Source organism: Trachypithecus francoisi, unplaced genomic scaffold, assembly GCF_009764315.1.
Source record: "Trachypithecus francoisi isolate TF-2019V2 unplaced genomic scaffold, Tfra_2.0 Contig00158, whole genome shotgun sequence".
Taxonomy (NCBI): Eukaryota; Metazoa; Chordata; class Mammalia; order Primates; family Cercopithecidae; genus Trachypithecus; species Trachypithecus francoisi.
In genome coordinates this window covers 213,222-236,850 of record NW_022680495.1, presented here as the reverse complement: position 1 = coordinate 236,850, position 23,629 = coordinate 213,222, and the positions used below count along the sequence as shown (strand labels likewise).

General features: G+C 42.0%; 1 long non-coding RNA gene across 1 annotated transcript; it reads right to left on the bottom strand.

Moving 5' to 3' along the window:
* Positions 1-2,699: 2,699 nt before the first annotated feature.
* Positions 2,700-17,822, bottom strand: LOC117070384. Its single transcript, XR_004431903.1, has 3 exons — positions 17,729-17,822; positions 17,346-17,400; positions 2,700-2,787 (listed from the first exon to the last, which is right to left on the bottom strand). It is a non-coding gene; the product is annotated as an uncharacterized LOC117070384 (long non-coding RNA).
* Positions 17,823-23,629: the final 5,807 nt, after the last annotated feature.

Genomic DNA, 23,629 nt, shown 5'->3' with positions numbered 1-23,629 from the left:
CCTGACAGTGTAAGTATTCACCTGCTGAAGTTCCCATTCAATCTTTTAACCAAATGCATTTCCTCCCTCCTGGAGACCATCAAGCTGCAGATAATCATGCAACTACAGTTCTCGTCACTTCCAGGTGAAGATACCAACCTTGGCCATCAAGGAGCTATCCTTCCTCCACTAGATACAGCAGGGTGGAGAGTTCCATGATCCCCAATAGGGAGGGACTATGCCTCAAGCCAGTATGAAGCAGTTACAGGAAAAAGACCATTGGTCCCTCTGCCTCCCATAAATATTTATGAGGATCACATCTCTTAGTGGGGAATGAGGCAGGGAACATAAGGTCGATTTGCACATCAGTTATGACAGGAAATATCCTCTCCATAGAGAGTATGCCGAGTAAGCGACTTTGTAACTTTACTTCATCCTCTCCATTTACATACAGTGTACATCAAGGAACCAATGGTATCCTCTAGAGAGTATTTAAACTCTGAAAAATTCTGTAATGGGATCCTTGAGCCCGAATGCTTGGGCTTCGGCTCCCCTGCTATGGAGTGTACTTTCATTTTCAATAAATCCTTTATTCTATCCTTGATTGTTTGTGTGTTTTGTCTAATTATTTGTTCAAGACACCAAGAACTCAGACACCCCCTGCTGGTAAACACTAGGATAAGGACACTGGATGGTGCTGGACAGGGCAACCCGAAGACCCCAGGAGTCCAAAGTGAAGAAGGGAAAAAGATGGATGGTGCCAGGGAAGAAAGAGCATGAGAGAGGCACAGACACCAGAGTTTTTACAGCTATGGCTTTGTGCAAAATGGTGGGCAAAAATACAAGAAAAAATGAGGCAGGTACAGGGGCTCACATTGGTAGTCTCAGCACTTTGGGAGGCAGAAGTTGGAGGATCAGTTGAACCCAGCAATTTCAGACCAGCGTAGGCAACATGACAAAATACCATCACCATACAACATACAAAAATCAGTTGGGTGTGCTGGCATGCACCTGTAGTCACAGCTAGTTGAGAGGTGGAGGCAGGAGGATCATGTGAGCCCAGGAGGTGGAAACTGTAGTGAGCTATGATTGTGCCACTGCACTCCAGCTTGGGTAACAGAGTGAGACCCTGTCCACCCCACACACACACCCCAAAAAAACGAAAGGAGAAAAGAGAACAGGATATATTATTTTGTGATTTTCTAGAAGAGGTTTTTAAACCATGAAAAGAAAGCAACATAACATGCTGCAAAGAAGAAAGGTTTTTAAGGGTAAGACTGGTTCCTGGGAAGACAGGATTGAGGGAATCCTGGAAAAATCCAACTGCCAGGCAGAAAACGGAGAAGTTGCACAGAATCATGCACCTTGGTCAGAGCAGGAGAAAGAGGGAGCTGGAGACGGAGGAATGAACAACAGGGACTGCAGGCACAGTGGCGCATGCTTGTGGCCCCAGCACTCTGGAGGCTGAGGAAGGAGGATCATTTGAGCTTTGGGAGTTGAGACTGCAGTGAACCATGATAGCACCTCTGCACTCAAGCCTGGTTGCAGAGGAAGACCTTGCCTCAAAAAGAATTAATTTAATTTAAAAATAAAATAGAAACAGGTGAAGGTGGCAAGAAAGGTTGTGGATTCCGGAAGTTCCCAGAAGTTGAGAAGATCTTCACTACAAATTCCTGAGACCACAACACAATGGGGCAAGAGAGGGAGAGGGGTGTTGTTTAAAACCAAAATTGGTATAAAACTGGCACAACACCTTATTGTGGTACAATCTAAAAAGTGGGATGGGATACCAGCCAAGTGCATAATTTTAATGTGTGTTTATGATTGCATCCTCCCACCCCACCAGCTCTACAACCATGCTGATAATGAAAACATCCTTGAGATTCTCTTTAACACAAGAGCTATCACCTCTCTGCCTGATGCAGCCTCTGGTGATGCTCTGTCAGGTTCCCAGGAAACACAGGTTCAACCTACTCCAAGAAATCAAGAAGACAGAACAAGTCATAATGTGTTCAAGGCAAAAGTCCACTCCGAAGCCCAGAGCAGTTGAAGGTCTGCTGCATCTTTCTCAACTGTGGCAGTGTAATTGTTAACATCAGTCAGCAGCCAGTGAGTCTACATTTAAGTAAAATACACAGACCCATGTCGGAGGGGCACCAGAAACTTGCTACTGTGTATACACACAACCAATCAGTAAGATGTTAAAGTGGGGTGGAAACCAGTGTTCTTCCTTTATTTATTTATTTGTTTATTTATTTTAGATATGTAGTCTCACAGTGTTGCCCAGGCTGGAGTGCCCTCAGGTGATCACAGCTCACTGCAGCCTTGACCTTGTGGCCTTAGGCAGTATCATCCTCTCGGCTCAGATTCCTGAGGAGCTGGGACAAGAGGTGTGTACCAGCACACCCAGCTAATCTTTATATTTTTTGTAGAAACAAGTGTTTTTTGCCAGGTTGTCCAGCTGGTTTCAGACTCCTGGCTCAGGTGATCCTCCTGCCTCAGCCTCCCAAAATCCTGGGATTACAGGCATGAGCCAGTGCACCCTGTCACTGAATTAATCCCAGATGCCTGAGGGAAATGCATGTTAGCTTCTAGTGTGTTCCAAGCTCCTGCATCTTCCCAGGGCTCTGCTGTTCAGGGGCCAGGCCTAGCAGCTACATACCTCGTTGATGCTGATCTCAGCTTCCACATACTGCAGTCCCTTCTGCAGAATGGAGATGAGGGCAGCTGGTGGCACTAGCATCCCATTAATGTTGGACTGGCTGATGTGGCTCTCGATCCCAAATGTGAAAGCCGAGTGGGAAAAACCTGCAGCAAGACAGGAAAGGTGACATTGAGTGAGACCCAAATTGAAGGAGGGAGGTGCAGTCATTGAGATCTGAAGGCGGTCTGCAAATTTCAAACACATTCAATTTGTGGGCTAAGACAGCACCATAGGATGCCCATAGGCCCTTCTGATTTGGGTTCAGTAAGGTGGAAAAGGGCAGGGGGAGAGGGAGAAATTTCAGTCCCAGGAAAATCAAAATTCATATCTTGGAACAAGGCCCTTTAAATGGTATAACCATTTCAGTATTGTTAACAAGGCAGAGAACAGGGTGGGCATGGTGGCTCACACCTGTAATCCCAGCACTTTGGGAGACCGAGGCAGGTGGGTCACTTGAAGTCAGGAGTTGGAGACCAGCCTGGCCAGCATGGTGAAATCCTGTCTCTACTAAAAATAGAAAAATTAGCTGGATGTGGTGGTATACACCTATAGTCCCAGCTACTCAGGAAGCTGAGGCAGGAGAATCGCTTGAACCCAGGAGACAGAGGTTGCAGTGAGCCAAGATTACGCCACTGCACTCCAGCCTGGGCGACAGAGCAAGATTTCATTTCAAACATAAATAATAAATAAATAAATAAATAAATAAATAGTTTGCCCTGCATGCCCCAGTTGGACATTCCTGTTACACAAATTTGACTCCAGGATCCCCCCGATTCCATTGTTCACAATACTCTGCAGAAGCTCATGCTGAAGCTACTCTGCATCACCCCCCGCAAGCACATAGTACACCTTTCTTCAGCCCAAAATAAGGAAACAGCAAACACTGAACCCAAGTGCACCGGGGGCAACTGCATTACAACCTGAAGTCCAAAGATGGAAACGAGCCTGTTCTGCACTGATTGTTGTGGCGCTGAATCATTTTCTCAAAATACCAGGAGTTTTATGTTTTCTAATAGACTGACTGGCTCTTTTCCTTTTCTCTCCCAGTGCATCATCTCTTTCATTGCCTCTGTAGGGAGCTGTTGATCAATGATGTTTGGCAATTTAAAGGTATTTTCAGATCAGCTTTGAATAAAGGCTCTTAAAGAGCCTTTATTGAAATAATAAATAAAGGCGGGCAGATGAGTACTGAATACACAGAAAGCCATGCCTTGCTCTTGCGGATGATGTCTGCTTCAAGGAAAGAAGGCAAGGTCACTGAGCATCTGTGGAAGTCTGGGAGTGATGGGGAAGCTGTGACAGCCCTTCATCAAGGAGAGGGAGGTGGCATCCTACTGCCAGCAAGTTTTGGGTGCTGCAGGGAGTTCCTAAAACAGGTAACCTTGCCTAGCAGGGCTGGGTCACTTTGCCTGGTGCAGAGGCAGCCTGGGGATGCACTGGATCCTGAAATCCTCACTGTGTTTTTGGAGGCTATAAGCAAGTTTCTTTACAAGAACCTAACCTTTACCTTCTTACTTGTTTCTCTCTATATATTCACTTTCCTTTTCCTCTACCCATTCCTACCAAAGGAAGCAACCCACCCTTGTGTTCATCAATGACTCTATTCTCTGCTATGCTATATATACCAAGTTTCACCTGTAAGCTTTTATCATTGAAGTGTTCAGTAAAGTGCAGAATACAAAAACTCCAGTCAATGGGTAAAGCAGGACCTCACTGCATTATTGGCCCAAGGCTCCATTGCATGAAATCTTCCTTGTCTACTCTGGGCTGCAGTGATTCCTCTCTCATAGTCATCATGACTCTCATGGCTGATGGGGGCCACTCACGTGGCTCCTACTGAATGGCTTTAAGCCTCTCAGCATCATTCTGACACTGCCCCTTACCCCTTGATAAATCAGGTCTCTGAGATCTTTTGAGGATAACGACAGTCTCCTACTGCTCAATTTGTAGGGCTGGGCCTGAGATCCAAGCCTGGGTAGCCAGTAAACACTCTCAGCCACCATGAAACAGCATCAAGAAAGATCTACTGAATGCAGCAGAATACAGCATTAGGTGCTGATGATGCCTCCTGAAAAACAAACCTCATGGCTGACAGATCAACTGTGGAAGGAAACTCTCATGCCTCTGGCATATTTTATTAATGCAGTCTCACTCATTCATTCCTGCAACCAGCACTGGGCCACAGAACTGACACCTGCAATCACATGCCCTGTGAAACAGAGCTGAGTCTGACCACATTACCAGCTTCATCCAAACCCGGGCACTCTGTAAACTACCTCAGTCTTTGCAGTAACTGTTCAGAGTTGGTACTGTTTTTCTTTCACATATAAAGACAAACACTGGAGACATCAGGTCAAGGTTCATGTGATAAGAGGATGAAACAAAATGTCAACCATAGGCTATGTGACTCCGATATTCCACTTTTTACCTTACACTTCAAGACCCACAGGAATAGGAACCAAAATTCTTGAATTCCCTGCATGGACAGACTCCATTGCCAGCTGGCTGTCCAGCTAGACTACCAGCAACTCTGAACAGCAGTCAGCCTGGGTGCAACTCAGGCAACTAGTCAACTATGGTGTGCAGTGCTCACTCTAACCCAAGGCGGGAAGGTGCCCCTGATTTCTGTCTCATCTGGGTTTGTAATGTTGAGTGCATAGTTTGGCTGCATAATTTTATCTCTCTAAATGACTATGCTCTCCAATGCAAATTTCATTTCTACACTGTGTAGACAACGGTATTCACATTCAACTAAAGCTTATTGAAACAAGAAGATGAAACAGCAAAGACAGACCAAGGGTGAGAAGGCTGAGACTAATGCAAAGAGAGCTGAAAGTTGTCTGCTGGAAGGAATTTCTTGTGCAGATACACAATGACAAATGTGCAGCATAAAGTTATACAGGGGTACTATTACTTTGAACATCTTTCATCAGTTTGGGTCCTCTTTTGGATAGGGCAGGTTGTCATAACTGGAAATTAGGCACTTTATGATCACAAAGACCTAGGGGACGTACTGTTATCAGAAGTTCTCTTATCTGCTGAAATCTTTACTAGTTGCACTTCTTGGAATGTATCTCTATATGGGTTCTAAATCAGTGATTTTTTCAGTCCATTTGCTTATAAGACTTTCTTACTGATTTCTGGCCTTGTGATCTCATGAAGGCAAGCAGGCAAGCTGGATGGAGAAAATGTCAGGAGCAGGCAGGATGGCTGAGTTCTGTCCTTGCTCTAGGATGGCTGAGTTCTGTCCTTGCTCTACGGCTGGGTGCCTGGTCCACATTGCCTCATTTGGCTGCGTCTGCATTTTCTCCTCTGCAGTGTGGGGATAAAAAGTACCTCAAGGTGCTGATGAGGCACACACAAGGCACAACAGCCACTCCCTGTCACAGTCAATCAAGAGAGAAGACCACAGCAAATAGAAATGTCACTTTCCCAGGTTTCCTTGTTGGTACAATGAGGATGTCAAATGAAATGGCCACTAGGATATTTTCTGGTTCTAATATTCATTTTGGGACAGGATAATGCCTGCCACGTTCTGGATGTTTGTTTCCCTTTCAGATTTGTATGTGTGAGACAAATCCCCAGAGTCATGGCATTAAGAGGTGGGGCCTTCAGGAAGTGATTAAGTCATGAGGGCTCCAGTCTCATGAATGGGATCAGTGTCCCTATAAAAGAGGTTTGGGCAAGCTCCTCTGTCCCTTCCACCATGTGAAGACACAGAAGGAGCCCTCCATGAGGAAAAGGACCTCACCAGAAAGCAAATACTTAGCACCTTGATCATGGATGCCTCCAGAACTGTGGGCATACATTTCTGTTGTATATAAATTACCCAGTCTAAGGTGTTGGTTACAGCCCATACAAACTAAGACAATGCCCCAGGATGAGGTAATAGAGGAAAGCTGACCACAGCCTCTTAGACTTGATTCATCAGCATCTTAGGCTATGATTGCTGGGGCCAACTGCCAGGGTGCTGTGGAAGGCACTTGGAAGCACAGCACCTCCATGGAAGATGCTTCTCTTCCAGGGCCAGCCCTGCCTGCACTCCTGCCAGCATCTCACCCCCTCCAACTTGGAGTCCAGAATTAAAAACACATTAATTGCCATCTGCCAGAATGTTGAGACTTTTGTGGCTTCTGCCCCCTCACCTTTCCTGCAACAATTAACACATCTCTTCTGCCCAACAAGACATCCACAGGAACAAAGATGAGAATATCAGCGACAAACAAAGCACCCAGGACTGCCCCAGCAGCAGGTGCAGAAGTAGTTAAAGGGCAGGAGGATACTTAAAGGGCAGGAAAATAAAGAGCTTGGTAGTACCTCAATGAAAGATAAGTGTGACAGTGATGGGTTGGGTTTCTTAATGTCATCTATAGGCTAGGCTGGAGACATTTCTGAAGCCAGCAGCCTTGCCACCCACGTGGAAGGCATATTCTGATGAATCTCTTCTCAGCAAGGTTTCTCAACCACAGCATGGCTGACTTTTAGGCAGGATCATTCTTTGCTGTGTGCACACAGTCCCATACATTATAGGATGTTGAGCAGCAACCCCTGCCTCTACCCACTAGAAGCCAGTAGCATCCATTCCCATTGTGACAACCAAAAATATTTCCATCAACCCCACCATGGTGGGGGAGGTGACATCTAAAAGGCCACTACTCCCAGCTTTACTCTCCTCACATTTCACCTTGATTCTAGGTTGTTGCTACTGAAAAGTAAGCCACTCTTTCCATGCAATTGTGCACAAACCTTACAGTAACAGAGGACAATGAGAGGAGGTAAGATTATTCCCAAAGAGAAAAAAAGAGCATAATCAAAATAAACTGAGAAAGGCTTAAAATAAGAACCACAGAAAGGATGGAAAGATCTTCACATAAAACCCTGTCCATTTGGAATGAAACATGCAATAGTCTCACAAGAGAGGAAATGGTCTTTACAAAATTTGTCTCAGCTAACGAGGTAACAAAAATAGATTTAAAACAAACTAAGTACAAGCTTTATTTCTTGCAATGATGACACTGCTCAACCATACCCCTCAGAAATGGCATCACAAACCGTTTCAGTTGAATAGTGTGCCACCATATCCAGTTAATTTTGGTTTGATTCATCAGCAAAATCTGCTAAACTATCCATCACTACTTTTTACAAATACTGCTTATTTGGCAGAGAAAAGCAGACATCTAGTTCTCAGGCAGCTGTGTCGCTGGTTTTCCATCTTCACCTGGAAACAAATTTCCATCTTAGCTTTAAAACAAATACTAAGGGCACCAATTTGTGGCATTAAATCTGGAATTTTCATTAAGTCTTTAACAGATATATATAATTGGAGTCTTGATACGTAATCACAGCCAGTGAGCACTGTATGCTATTCCTAAATTGTCTACATTATGGGTTTACAAACTGAGGCCCACAGGCTAAGTCTGGCCCAGTGACTATGTAAATAAAATTTTACTGAGATACCACCACATCCATGAGTTGATGGTTTTCTATGGCTGTTTTCACACTACATGGGAGGAGTTAAGTAGCTGCAACGAGACCACATGGCCCACTAGGGTGAGGAAAAGTGTGCCGATCTGCTTTTATACACAGTTGACTGTCCATATCCATATCTGCATATCCAATTGTTCCACATACACTGATTCAACCAACCATACATAAAAACAAAAATTAGAAAAAAACAGAAACAATACAATGATAATAATACAAATAAAAAACCAATGCAATATAACAAATGCAGCATTTACATTGTGTTAGGTATTGTAAGTTATGTAGAGCTAATTTACACTTAATAGGAGGATGTACCTTTGGTATTAGTTTCAGTTGAAGATAAAAATAGTTATCTGTTAACTACTATGCCATATTATATCAAGGACTTGAGTATCTATGGATTTTGATATTAAAGGGGGTGCAGGAACCCATCCCCTGTGGATACCCAGGAATGACTGTACACAAATAGTAGCAGTGAACAAATGTCATGGCCTCCCAGATGCCCTGCCTCTGTCCTCTCCATATCTCTGCTATCTGCCTTTCTTTTCTCTTTGCTTCCCATCTGGTCCTGGGCCCTTACTGTCACCAAGCCCTTTGTTCATCTCTTCTCTTCTGATATGCCTGACAATAACAGCAATAAAAATGACAGCTGGTGTCTAATGAGTGCATTCTCAGCATCAGGCATGTGAACTTCGCATGTACTGCCCAATGCAACACAAACCTACTGCAGCAACTATTCTGATCATGAACTGCCTACTGCTCTCCTTTTCCAAAGCAGTTGAGGGTCCGCAGGCCTGGGAGAGCTTTCTCACCTTGGTATGGCCCATTCTAAAGCCATGCCAACTCTCACCATGCTTCAAGCATATGCCTGCCTTCCCATGAGATTTCTTCCCAAGAAATTTCATTTTGACTTCTAGGTATGGACCAGTAATTCTCAAGTGAGGCTGGTTTTGTCCCCAAAGGGAAGACATCTGGCAACATCTGGACGAGTGGATGTCTATGTGCTACAGACATCTGGTAGGTACAAGCCAAGAATATGGTTAAACATCCTACCATCCACAGGCTGTCTACAATATCAAAAAAAGATCCAGCCCCACATTTCGAAGTGCAAGGGTAGGAAACTCAGCTTTAGAATTCCCTTGTCACCCCCTGCCCACCTTGCTAGTGATTATGGCTGCAGCCAGCACTCCCTCCTTCACAGCAGCCTTCCTTGTGCTCTTGATAGATGTGACTGTCCTCTTCTCCCAGCTCCCCTAGTGCTCCTCACCATCCTTGTGTCTTACCATGGTATCATGTGCTACATCCCATGTTTCCCATGTGTTTCCTGGCTTCTGAGAAGGCTGACCCCCTTTGAAGGCAAGGAATCCATTTAAGTGACTTTATAACACACAGTGACCTTCCTCACTACAGCAGCTGGTGCTCAAGATGAATGTGCTGAAAAGACCTATGATGAATTGCTCAGACAAATTGGTGAGCCGACGTCAATGAAGGGTGATAAGAAATTGAATAAAACTGAGTCCTCAATAATTTCAGAATAAATGACTCCCCCATAACCATCCTTTCTATGCACACACTCCCATCCCTACACTGGACTCCTGGCAGCCACTGATCTGGTGTCCACCTGTATTATTTTCAGTACCTTAAGCATGTCCTACAGATGGAATCATACAGCATACAATCTTCTGACACGGCTTGTTCTTTTTTTCTTTTTTCTTAGTATTATACTTTACGTTCTGGGGTACATGTAAAACCAGGGCAGTTTTGTTACATAGGTATCCACCTGTTACATAGGTGCCATGGTGGTTTGTTGCACTCATCAAGCTGTCATCTACATTAGGTATTTCTCTTAATGCTCTCCCTCCCCTATCCCCCAACCTCCAACAGACCCTGGTGTGGGATGTTCCCCTCCCTGTGTCCATGTGCTCTCATTGTTCAACTCCCACTTAGGAGTGAGAACATGAGGTGTTTGGTTTTCTGTTCTTGTGTTAGTTTGCTGAAAATGACGGTTTCCAGTATCATTCATGTCCCTGCAAAGGACATGAACCCTTTTTTATGGCTGCATAGTATTCTGTGGTTTATATGTGCTACATTTTCTTAATCCAGTCTATCACTGATGGGCATTTGGGTTGGTTCCAAGTCTTTGCTAATGTGAACAGTGCCGCAATAAACATACATGTGCATGTGTCTTTATAGCAGCATGATTTATAATCCTTTGGGTATATACCCAGTAATGGGATGGCTGGGTCAAATGGTATTTCCAGTTCTAGATCCTTGAGTAATCACCACACTATCTTCCACAATGGTTGAACTAATTTACACTCCACCAACAGTATAAAAGCATTCCGATTTCTCCACGTCCTCTCCAGCATCTGTTGTTTCCTGACTTTTTAATGATTGCCATTCTAACAGGTGTGAGATGGTATCTCATTGCAGTTTTGATTTGGGTTTCTCTAATGACCAGTGATGATTACCTTTTTTTCATATTTTGTTGGCTACATAAATGTCTTCTTTTGAGAAGTGTCTGTTTATATCCTTAACCTACTTTTTGATTTTTTTTTCTTGTAAATTTGTTTAAGTTCTTTGTAGAGTCTAGATACTAGCCCTTTGTCAAATAGGTAGATTGCAAAAATTTTCTACCATTCTGTAGGATGCCTGTTCACTCTGATGGTAGTTTCTTTTGCTATGCAGAAGCTCTTCAGTCTAATTAGATCCTATTTGTCTATTTGGGCTTTTGTTGCCATTGCTTTTGGTGTTTTAGTCATGACGTCTTTGCTCACGCCTATATCCTGAATGATATTGCCTAAGTTTTTTTCTAGGGTTTTTTTATCATTTTAGGTCTTATGTTTAAGTCTTTAATCCATCTTATGTTAATTTTTGTATAAGATGTAAGGAAGCGATCAGTTTCAGCTTTCTGCCTATGGCTAGCCAGGTTTTCCAACGCCACTTTATTAAATAGTGAATCTTTTCCCCATTGCTTGTTTTTGTCAGGTGTGTTGAAAATCAAATGGTTGTAGACATGTGGTGTTATTTCTGAGGCTTCTGTTCTGTTCCACTGGTCTATATCTTTGTTTTGGCACCAGTACCATTCTGTTTTGGTTACTGTAGCCTTGTAGTGTATTTTGAACTCAGGTAGCGCGATGCCTTCAGCTTTGTTCTTTTTGCTTAGGATTGTCTTGGCAATGTGGGATATTTTGGTTCCATATGAGATTTAAAGTAGTTTTTTCCAATTCTGTGGAGAAAGTCAACACTAGCTTGATAGGGATCATACTGAATCTATAAATTACTATGGGCATTATGGCCATTTTCATGATATTGATTCTTCTTATCCATGAGGATGGAATGTTTCTCCAGTTGTTTGTGTCCTCTCTTATTTCCTTGAGCACTGGTTTGTAGTTCTCCTTGAAGAGGTCCTTCACATCCCTTGTAAGTTGGATTCCTAGGTATTTTATTCTCTTTGAAGCAATTGTGAATGGAAGTTCACTCATGATTTGGCTCTCTGTTACTGGTGTATAGGAATGCTTGTGATTTTTGCACATTGATTTTGTATCCTAAGACTTTGCTGAAGTTGTTTACCAGTTTGAGGAGATTTTGGGCTGAGACAATGGAGTTTTCTAAATATACAATTATGTCATCTGCAACAGACAATTTGACTTCCTCTTTTCCTAATTGAATACCTTTATTTCTTTCTCTTGCCTGATTGCCCTGGCCAGAACTTCCAACACTGTGTTGAATAGGAGTGGTGAGAGAGGGCATCCTTATCTCGTGCCAGTTTTCAAAGGGAATGCTTCCAGTTTTTGCCCATTCAATATGATATTTGTTGAGGGTTTGTCATAAATAGCTCCTTTTGTTTTGAGATACATTTCATCAATACCTAGTTTATTTAGAGTTTTTAGCATGAAGGGTGTTGAATTCTTGTCAGAGGTCTTTTCTGCATCTATTGAGATAATCATGTGTTTTTTTGTCATTGGTTCTGTTTATGTGATTAATTATGTTTATTGATTTGCATGCGTTGAACCAGCCTTACATCCCAGGGATGATGGCAGTTTGATTTGTGGTGGATAAGCTTTTTGATATACTGCTGGATTTTTTGTCAGTATTTTATTGAGGATTTTTGCATCAATGTTCATCAGGATACTGGCCTGAAATTTTCTTTTTTTATTGTGTCTCTGCCAGGCTTTGGTATCAGGATGATGCTGGCCTCATAAAATGAGTTAGGGAGGATTCTCTCTTTTTCTATTGATTGGAATAGTTTCTAAAGGAATGGTACTAGCTCCTCCTTGTGCCTCTGGTAGAATTCGGCTGTGAATCTGTCTGGTCCTGGACTTTTTTTGGTAGGTAGGCTATTAATTATTGCCTCAATTTTGGAGTCTGTTATTGTTCTATTCAGGGACTCGACCTCTTCTTGGTTTAGTCTTGGGAGGGTGTATGTGTTCAGAAATGTATCCATTTCTTCTAGATTTTCTAGCTGATTTGCAGAGAGGTGTTTATAGTATTCTCTGATGGTAGTTTGTATTTCTGTGGGATTGGTGGTGATATCCTCTTTATCATTTTTTATTGTTTCTATTTGATTCTTCTGTCTTTTCTTCTTTATTAGTCTGGCTAGTGATCTACCTGTTTTGTTGATCTTTTCAAAAACCAGTTCCTGGATTCACTGATTTTTTGAAGGGTGTTTTGTGTCTCTATTTCTGTCAGTTCTGCTCTGACTTTAGATATTTCTTGTCGTCTGCTAGCTTTTGTTTGCTCTTGCTTTTCCAGTTCTTTAAATTGTGATATTAGAGTGTCGATTTTAGATCTTTCCTGCTTTCTCTTATTGGCATTTAGTGCTATAAATTTCTCTCTATGCACTTCCTTAAATTTGTCCCAGAGATTCTGGTATGTTGTGAGACAGACTGTTATACTTAGCACATTCTTTTAGAGGTTTCTTTAGTTTGTTGCACCTATTCACAGCTCCTTCCTTTTCACAGCTGAGCAGTGCTCCATGGAACAGAGACAACACAGCTTGCTTCACCTAAACCCAATGAGGGATAATGGGCTTTTTTCCAGAATATTGCTATTATGACTAAAGCCACATTTTTTGCTTAATTTTTTTAATAACCAAATTTTGTCCGACACCAATGTAGCTAACAAATAACATTATCTGTGCCAGGGACTTGCCCCAAACACTGAACAGAACTATGAAAAAGCCCTTATTATGTAATAATTACTGGAATTCACCCTAATTATAATTTCCTCTAAGTTATATTAAAATGTAATAATATTACTCGGGTTCCCTCTTCCTTCTGAGACTAATTTTCTAAACTTAATGCATCTACACATGAACCTGTTGCCCAAAACCGTGGTAAAAATATACACTTATTTTGTAGTGACAGGGTCTCACTGTTGCCTAGGCTACAGTATACCGGCATGACCCCCATTCACTGCAGGCTTGAACTCCTGGGCTCAAGCGATCCTCTCACCTCAGCCTCCCAAAGTGCTGGGATTACAGATGTCAGCCTCCACGCCTGGCTAATTTTTGAAATTTTGTTTGTGGAGACAGAGTGTTGCTATATTGCCCAAGCTTGCTTGAAATTCTGGCCTCCAGTGATCCTCCCACCTTGGCCTCCATCTTAACCATTTTTAAGTGCACAGTTTAGAGACATTAGGTGCATTCACACTGTTGTGCAACTTTCACTAGCAAATGTGTCAAGAATTTTATTAATTTTGCAAAACTGAATCTGTACCCTTAAATATGAACTCCATGCCCTCTGCTTCTTCCCATCCCCCAGCAACTACCCTTCCACTGTCTGTCTCTTTGGACTAGACTCCTCAAGGTGTCCCTTACAAGTGGAATCCTATGGTATTTGCCATTTGTGACTGGCTAATTTCACGTGGCATAATGTCTTTAAGGGTCATCCATGCTGTAGCCTGTGTCAGAATTTCCTTTCTTTTCAAAGTTCAGCCATGATATACCACTGAATGGATGCATACATTCTTTTGATGGAATTTCCTTTGTCAGTGGATATCTGGGTTGTTTCTGCTGAGGTTTTTTAAAGCACACTGTACTACTCCCCTAAAATGCGAGGTCAGTCTTGGAAGGAGGGGGCATGTCTTTCTGTTTAGCTGACCCTGACACCACCATCCTCACAACAGCAGCTTACAGATGCGACAGGAGGAGACTGGCACAGAACACAGCTTGGTCTCCACTCGGGCAGAAACTCCAAAGCAATGAAACGTCAGGCCAGCAGGAGGTGACAAGAACCACCCACTCAACTAACAGCCCTCTGTTCAGAAGCCTAGGATATGAAGGGCACAGGAACACAGGGACACCCAGCAAAGTGCTTCGCCTTCACCTTACCTCACTCTAACCAAGACCTGCACCAGTGGGAAGTTGCTGGGTCATCTGCCACATACTCCTTATGGAGAGCCCAACCTCACTGCATGTTGAGTTGAAAGAACACATTCCTCCCTATATCACAGCCTTGAGCCTGACACATCACATCCCCCCATATGCCTCCACTTCCTGGGCCCGACACAAACACATTGCTCCATATATCACAGCCTTGAGCCCGACACATCACATCCCCCCCATATGCCTCCACTTCCTGGGCCCGACACAAACACATTCCTCCATATATCTCAAAGAAAAACACACCTGGAGAATCTCCGATAAGGTTACAACCGTTTGTAAAAGCACAGGAACCAATAAGAAAGCTGCTAAAAGTATAATTTAATACATTAACCAATTGTAATGCTGTAACCAGAAGAATTCCCTTGTAACCGTACATATCCTGTTTTCATCAGGCTATAAAAAGCGAGCACACGCATTGTTCGGGGCCCTCTTGTATGTTGTAGAACGGAGGGACCAAGTTCGAACTTGCATTAAAGATACTTGCCACTTGGCTTTGACTCTGGACTCTGGTGGTCTTCTTCGGGGAATAAACGGTCTGGGCATAACAAAGTGCTCACTGTAGCCTTTTACCTCTGTGCTTGAGCTTGCTGTGGAAACAGGACGTCGCTGAGATCTCAGTCACTCTTCTGCATACTCACTCCTCTTTCACTAACTCATCTGAATGACATCATCATCAGAGAGAAGTACTGCAGGTGATATAGGTCACATGGCCAGGAAATCCATGTATCTATCTAATCTAATCAATCTATCCTATCTAATTTATCTATTAATATCTATTCTTCTAATCTATTATTGATCAATCTTATCTATGTATCTATCCATCATCTAATCTATCAAATATACTAATATCTACTCTATCTAATCCATCTATTTAATCATTAATATCTACCCTGTCTAATCTATTTATTAATATCTACTCTGTCTAATCATCTATCTGCCTATGTATCTATATCTATCATCTGTCTAATCTTTCAACATCTACTGTATCTAAACTATCTACCTAATGAATCTATTAATATTTATCTATCTACCTATCTATTCTATATAACCTGTCTAATCTATCTAACCTGTCTCTATCTATCTATCTATCTATCTGTCTATCTATCTATCTATCTATCTATCTGATAAATAGATTTAGAAGTTAAATATATAAGGTGGGGAAAACACTTCACTGGATTTTTCATGACCTGGACAGCATGGGTATGTGGGCAAATGCACAGAGATCTTTCCTGGCTGCCACAGGGTCCAACTGGTAGGAACCCTGTTTTCTGGAAGGCAGAACAGACAGGCTTCTGTCCTGTGCAGATTCTGGAGTCTATCCACTAGAGGGCTGACCAGACTGTAGAGTTTTCTGTTTCTATGCAGAAAGTTACACCAACAGCACTGCTGAAGGAGGGGAAGGTACGCAAATAAGGATGCTCTGTCACTCAGCAGACCTGGGCTACATTCATGTCTGCCCATGGAAACTGTGACCCTGACAGGTTCATGAAATTAGCCCAGAAAGCTAACTGCAAACCCTCAAAAAAGAATCAAGTTTCATGAGTGTCCTGCAGACATATATACCAAGGCTAATGTCTTTGTACATACTTTCCAATTATGCCTTGAGCAACAGGCAGAAAAGCTCTGCAACAGAACACAGCTCTGTAAAAGCATTCATATTTAAGATGTGTCTTGCCTCCGCCTTAGTTGGAAGCAAGTTGGAGGCATGCTGTGAGTCTCTTTGGCCTTCATCATGTCCTTGTGCAGAGGTGCTGCTAAATGCTAAATTCTACGACACGAGTGAACAGGGAGGTAGGTTTTGGTACATGTGATTTCCATTTGCAGCCACCTCTGGGAAGCTTTGAGCTCTGAGACGGGAGACCACCTGTGCTCGTCTAAGAGCCAAAGTTGAGGTATTAGCACAAGTGTTATTATTTCCCTGATTCCCAGGGGTGAGAAGGTACCCATTTTGTTTTGTATACCAATATACCAATTTTGTTTTCTATACCTATACATAAATACACCTATTTTGTTTTGTATACCAATTTTGTATACCAATATACCAATCCAAGGCATCTCATATATATGCAGAAAGCACACCCACTTCCCATGAATAGCAGTAGCTGGGAGCACAAGGGACAGAGAACCAGGCTTGGATGGGGAGGGCACTTATTTACAATATGTTACATGTCTCACATACTTAATCACGTTTGCCTGGGCAAGAAAACTGAGGCTCAAATAAATAGGCCTCACTCAGACTTGTTTAACCACCACAGCTCAAGTCATTCTGGGTGGCTCCAATGCCTACATTGTACCCTACCCAGCAGTGAGAGAATCCATGCCCAGGGGACCACAGACTGGTTTCCCTCAAATTGAATACACACATCTCCAGGAAAGGGTGCCTAGGAACCGGGGATTCCTTTTCAAATAATTAAGTTCCATACTGTATATTCAATCTGGTATGAAGGGCACAAATCTTAAAAACACTCCAAATCAACTGTTGGTGGTTGAAGTGTGCCCCCACCCCCAGAAATTCACAGGTTGAAGTGCTCACCAACAGTGCACCTCAGAATGTGATGCTATTTAGAAACAGGGTCAGTGCACATATAATTATCACTGGATTCAACATCAATTACTAACATTAGGTTATCCTGGAGTACAGTAAATTCCTAATCCAATCTGACTGTCTTTACCACAGGAAAATGTGGACAAATCTGAACACAGAGAAGAGGGTGATGCACCTACAAGCCAAGGAATCCAAAGACTGCAGCAAGGCCCCAGGAGCCAGGACAGGGCACAGGAGAGACTCACCCTCAGAAAGAACCGACCTTTCCACATCTTGATTTTGTACTTCTGTTCTCAGGACCTAGGAGACAACGTATTTCTTTTTAAGCCACCTCAGTTTGCAGTACTGTGTTATGGCAGCCCTAGGAACATATCCACCAGCACTGTATGTTGCTTAGGAAAAGAGCTATGTGTAGTAAACATGTAGAGATGACAAACAAAGTCCTCTAGGATCATTATCATGCAGGAAGGTGGGATGACATGGCTCCAGAACCTTCTCTTCTCGCCATTAGCACTAAGACCTTCTTAGCGCTTCTTCTTCTACATCTGGTTTTGAATCAAGGGTTGATCATTCTGCTTATAAGATGCTCAAGATGAATTTCCTCCCGACAGAAAACCAAGCCTCTTACCTGACTCCTGGAGATACCGATACACCAAGAAGTTCACCTCGTCACTGGTTATGCTCATCATGTCCTCACCTCACGGCAATGAGGTGTTGATGAAGCAGAAGCCACACTCTGTTTGAAAAAAGAAGACAGTTTTGAAACACTGCCTGTGTATTTCTCTTTTGTGTGTGTGTGAGATGATTAAAGAAAATAATATCTATGCTATTATACATATGAAGGTAATTAATGTATGATTTGTGTTATATTTTGTAATTATGTAATTACATAAACATTCCATAATTATGCATATAAAAAAAAGACCAGGTGAAATGTTTTCCAAGAAAACAAGAGTTGGCCTATTTCCTAAGGCCAGGGAAGACTCAAGTAGAAACCTAATGAAACTAAAGAGCTTCTGTGTAGCAAAAGAAAGTACCATCAGAGTGAACAGGCAACCTATGGAATGGGAAAAAATTTTACCATCTATCCATCTGACATAGGGCTAATATCCAGAATCTACAAAGAAACTTAAACAAATTTACAAGAAAAAAACAACCCCATAAAAAAGTGGGCGAAGGATATGGACAAGATATTTATGCGGCCAACAAATATGAAAAAAGCTCACTTTTTTTCATTAGAGAAATATAAATCAAAACCACAGTGAGATACCATCTCACACCAGTTAGAATGGCAACCATTAAAAAGTCAGGAAACAGATGCTCGAGAGGATCTGGAGAAATAGGAACACTTTTACACTGTTGGTAGGAGTGTAAATTAGTTCAACCATTGTGGAAGGTAGTCTGGCAATTCCTCAAGGATCTAGAACCAGAAATACCATTTGACCCAGCAATCCCATTACTGGGTATATGCCCAAAGGATTATAAATCATTCTACTATAAAGACACATGCACACGTATGTTATTGTGGCACTGTCCACAATAGCAAAGACTTGGAACCACCACAAATTCCCATCAATGATACACTGGATAAAGAATATGTGGCACATATAAACTGTGGAATACTACGCAGCCATAAAAAAGGAGGAGTTCATGTCCTTTGCAGGGATATGGATGAAGCTGGAAACCATCATTCTCAGCAAACTAACATGAGAAGAGAAAACCAAACACCACATGTTCTCACTCATAAGTGGGAGGTGAACATTGAGAACACATGGACATAGGGTGGGGACATAGGGAGGGAAAACATTAGGAAAAATAGCTAATGCATCCTGGGCTTAATACCAAAGTAATGGGTTGATAGGTACAGCAAACCACCATGGCACTTGTTTACCTGTGTAACAATCTGCACATCCTGCACAAGTACTCAAGTACTTAAAATAAAAATAAAGACCCAGCCATCCCATTACTGGGGATATACCCAAAGGATTATAAGTCATGATGTTATAAAGACACAGGCACACGTATGTTTATTGTGGCACTATTCACAATAGCAAAGACTTGGAATCAACCCAAATGTCCATCAGTGACAGACTGGATTAAGAAAATGTGGTACATATACACTATGGAACACTATGCAGCCATAAAAAAGGATGAGTTCGCGTCCTTTGTAGGGACATGGAAGCAGCTGGAAACCATCATTCTCAGCAAACTATCGCAAGAACAGAAAACCAAATCCCGCATGTTCTCACTCATAGGTGAACTGAACAATGAGAACCCTTGGACACAGGAAGGGGATCATCACACATCAGGTCCTATTGTGGGGAGGGGGAGGGATAACATTAGGAGATATACCTAAGGTAAATGACCAGTTAATGGATGCAACACACCAACATGGGACATGTATACATATGTAACAAACCTGCACATTGTGCACATGTACCCTAGAATTTAAATACAAAATAAAAAATAAAATAAATAAATAAATAAAATAAAAAGCCATAAAAAGAAAATAAATCAGTGTGTTGCTCTAGGTCAAGGTCAACAAATTGCAACCCAATATTAGTGTCTATAAATAAAGTTTTCTTGGAACTCAGCCACATTCATTCACCTCCGTAGGGCCTTTGTAATGCAATGGCAGAGTAAAGCAGCTGCAACTACCTGGCCCACGAACCCTAAGCCCCTTACTCTCAGGCCCATCACAGACCACATTTGCTGAGCTGGTCTCAGTCCTTACTGCTGTATGACAGATTTTCCCACCTCTACATCAGAGAACAACTGCCTAGTCCCTTCTCGGTGTGGAATCTTCCTGCCTGAGAACAGTTAGGCAGGAATCTAGACCCACTTGGCAGCGTTACCCGGTGTAGCATGCCTTTTGTTAAAGACTCCCTTCACCCTTGTACACACCTGCAGACTTACATGCGTCAGAGTGCTGGTTGGGCAACTACACTCCCCCATGACCTGCAGCTCACCTGCATTCCACAAGTTCGTAAACAGCAGTTTCAGTTGACAGTTTCCAAAGACCCCTTCCTCATGACCCTTACTCAACTCCTGCCCTAGTAGTTTCAAGACCCCCCAGGCCCTGTTTGCACAACCAGCTTCCCTACCTCTCAGGCTATATAAAAAGCCCCTACCCTCCTCCCTCAGCGCAACTTCCTCTGCCCATGCCTTTGGACCCGGGAACCTCGCGGGTGAGGCCTAATAAAGGCTGTTCTCACTGCCATTTGCCTTGTGTCTTCATTCCCGGTTCGGCTCCAGCCTCAGTTTACCTTTACAAGAATCTCAACGTTGAATGCCCCTGTTTGGACAAACGGAGGCAGGATGGCGCACTTTATCGTGCGTGCGAAAATGCAGGCGGCACCAGGGAAGGTGCAGACCAACCAGGCATGTGCCAGGTGAGGTCAATCGGAAGAGACTAAGATTTACCTGGTCGCACCTGCCGAACGCCCCCCCACCAAACGCCTGTGCCCCGCCTATTGCCCTCCCACTCCTAGAAAAGCCCCTCCGGAGGGATGCCAGGGGCGGACTTCCCAGCCCCACTCCTGTCGGGATGTCGGGACTGCATCAGGAACTCCGCCCAAGAGCCCCACCGGGGGACTTTGTCGGCCTTCTTTGCGGGAGGTCGACAGACCTCTCCCTACCCACCTTCTTCCCCTGAAGCCAGGTGACCAAAATAAATTTGCAGTTTTGCTCCTACCCTTGCCTACCCGCTGGTTCTTTTGTGCCCACTGTGGTGGTCTTTAGAAAAAACAAATCAGCCCCCTAATGTGAACATTCCTCATAATCTTATCAAGATTCAAGCAAACATAATTACCAATGTCTGTTATGAATGCCTTTGAAAGGAAGACATGTGTTGAAACCACACACCCCTCAAGGAAACAATTATAAGCCTTCACTTTCTGAGCTACAGTACCCAACACAGGCAGAAACAGCATGTTAGGTTACTCCCAGCCTTAGTGATGAACAATAGCAACAGAGTGCCCTTTTTCAGGATAATCCCAAATTACCACCTGCATTTATAAACTGCCTGAGGTATCAAAGGCCACAAAAATACTTAGTCATTTATAAGGCCAAACACAGACCCCTCACACACAGGAGAAACTGAATGTATGCTAGATTCAATTAAACTGAAGCTTATGTTCCCAAAGACTAAAATAATACCTACTCAAAACATTGATGAGAGAAAAATCCCTCTCCCATCATCCCTCTGACATTTAGATTATGGTTCAACAGCATTTCAAAACATACTGACAGACATAACAGCCACTTTGAAGACTTTTTGTTTTGAGGAACATAACAATAGTTCCTCAAAATGTTCAACAGAGGTACCAAATGACCCACTTCTAAGTAAATGCCACAGAGAAATGAAACATAAGTCCACAAAAAACTTGTATATGTGTATTCATGACATCTTTTTCAAAATAGCCCAAAGGGAAATATAACCCCAATTTCCATCAAATGATGCATGCATAAAATACGTTCTGTTCATGATCTATCCAAACAACAAGATATTATTCTAAAGTAAAAAGGAATGACGCATGCCACAATGCACATGAACCTCGAAAACATTATGCTGAGTGAAAGAGCCAATCAAAAAATTCAAATTCACTAATATATTACAAGTTTTGTTTTTATTAACAAATGACACCCTTCAAATATTTAACTCAAATAACACTGAAATAAATATCTGTACATGTTTAACTTGTTAAACATTATATGTACATCTGGCTTTACATAAAAGTACCTCAAAGTAAGCTTCCTATTTTATTTAAATTTAAGCCTACCTTTTGGTTCTAGTTAGTTCCCTCAAAACAGTAAAGCAAAAATCTCCCTCAAAATTCTATCTCTATGCTTTAAAGTTACCAAATTTCTATAATTTTTTTTTTTTAAAAACTAAAAACACATCAGAGAAAGAACCAGAAAATTAAGCAGCAACTAAATAAAATAAAACTCTAATCCCATGTACCAAAAGGTAACAAGATAACTTTTACAGAACTTTTGGGGTGCAGGTCTTAGTTTTAGCTTGGGTATTGGTTTCAACTTTTGACACCTGGGCATATACAACTGTTTGGTTTGCTAGTCAGGAAACCTCAGGATCTCACCAGATTTACACACAGTAATCTGCATGATTTTCTGGTAAGTTTCACAGTTAACTAGCAAATCAATGCAGACAGACACAAATCATATTAAAAAACTAATAGAGCATAAAATGAAGATAAAGGATCCACATAAAATCTGCACTCGTGTGCCCAATTACAATGAACTAGTCTGCATAATTATAATGTTCACAAGAAAGATTGATTTTAGAAGGTATAGTTATCCTCACCTGGTAAGACCCAGAAAAGTTTGTTATTGGTCATTTAGGATCCAAAACTCTTGGAAGGCAGTAAAAAGGCAATTCCTCATTTGGAATTGACTTTGCAGCTCATAAGGATTTAACAATGTTCTCTCTAATGCCTTCAATTTCAGCAAGGAGAAAGATGTGCTACTTTCCCGGAAAACATCATTTAAAGCAGAAGGGATTCTGTTTTGGCAAAATGCAGTTCTGCTCCTGAAACACATTTCAGGTACAAGAACAAGGATCCAATGGCACGCTGGGCTGCTTACCTTTATGGTAACTTCATGTGTAAACCTGTGGACCAGCAGGCTTCTCAGCATCCAGTCATAGAAATGGCACGCCGTCTGTGGGGACCAGCCCAGGGAGAAAGGAAAGGTTTAAAATAAAGACTTAAAAATCCTTAGGGTGTTTTTGCCTCTCACCCTTCCCATTCCTTTAGGTTTATTTTTCATCCTAACTCAAACTTAACACATTATCAGTTCTTAATTTCTGTGTTAGTCCATAGCACAGATTGTAGGATTTTATTTGCAAAGTAAAAAAAAAAGGAGAAATTAAAATGGTCAGGCATGATGATGTCTGTAGAAGTTCTGAAAGAAAAGTCTCAAAATAGATAATATTAGCTCAGCTATTGCTACTGCTATTATGTAAATATTTAATTAATTTTAAATTAAATTAAGTTTAAAGATAAATTAAGGTTCCTTGAACCTTATTCCCTTATTGTTGTGTTTGGAATAGTGCCTTATGCAATTGATACATGAAACTGTACACACCACTGGGAGAAGATACCATGCTGTTGCAAAATGTTCCCCACTGTTCAGCCTAGCTTTCCAGTAACAGAATCTTTTTCCTTCAGCTCCTCTAAAATAAAGGAAAACAAAGGCACCAAATGACATCTCAACTTCTCATTTACTGTTCTTACACATTTGTATTTCACAAGAGTTCCATTTGCACTGATTTTTCAGTAAGCCAGACTTATATCTCATAAAATAATCCTTTGTATCAAAAATTGTTATTTTTCAGTCACTATAAATATCCATCAACCATTTAATGATATTGACCTGCTTTCTTTTAAAATTTATTTGATTGTGAATCAATCCAGCCTCCTAGAGAGTTTTTCTTTTTCTTTTTTTTTTTCCTTGAGAGACAGTCTCACTCTGTCAACCAGGCCAGAGTGTAGTGGTGCTGTCTTGGCTC